At 69.2% G+C, this 377-nt stretch overlaps 1 protein-coding gene across 2 annotated transcripts in view; it reads right to left on the bottom strand.

The window, feature by feature from the left end:
- The window catches only part of POU2F1 (POU class 2 homeobox 1), a 131200-nt gene that overhangs the window by 130551 nt on the left and 272 nt on the right, over positions 1-377 (bottom strand). The gene's annotated exons all lie outside the window — the stretch shown is intronic.

Raw genomic sequence — 377 nt, 5'->3', positions numbered from 1 at the left:
CACCCGCCTCCCGGCCGCCACGGCTCCTTAGTCGCTGAAGCGCCCTCAACCTGCCAGTCACCCCTTTGCTCCACTTTCCCGTCTGGGCTTTGCGCATGCGCGACTCTCTCCACGCGCCTGAAGGACAGTCGGCGCATGCGCGACCTCTGGTGGCTCCCTCCAGCGCGTACCCAGAGCAGTGGGGGTACGTGGAGCGCCCGGGCTTCGCAAAGCCCTCCCCCTCCTCCTCCTCGCTCCCCCCAGCTTTGCCCCGGTTTCCCCGGGCCCAGGGCATTCTGAAGGCAGGGCAGGGCGCCCGCGGCCCGGAGCGTGGAGACTCGTGACTACACGTGGGCGCACACTTTGAGGCTTTCCGCGCGGTTGAAACGCCGGCCACC

Source organism: Myotis brandtii, unplaced genomic scaffold (assembly GCF_000412655.1).
Source record: "Myotis brandtii unplaced genomic scaffold, ASM41265v1 scaffold64, whole genome shotgun sequence".
Taxonomy (NCBI): domain Eukaryota; kingdom Metazoa; phylum Chordata; class Mammalia; order Chiroptera; family Vespertilionidae; genus Myotis; species Myotis brandtii.
This window is presented reverse-complemented; position numbering and strand designations above follow the sequence as displayed.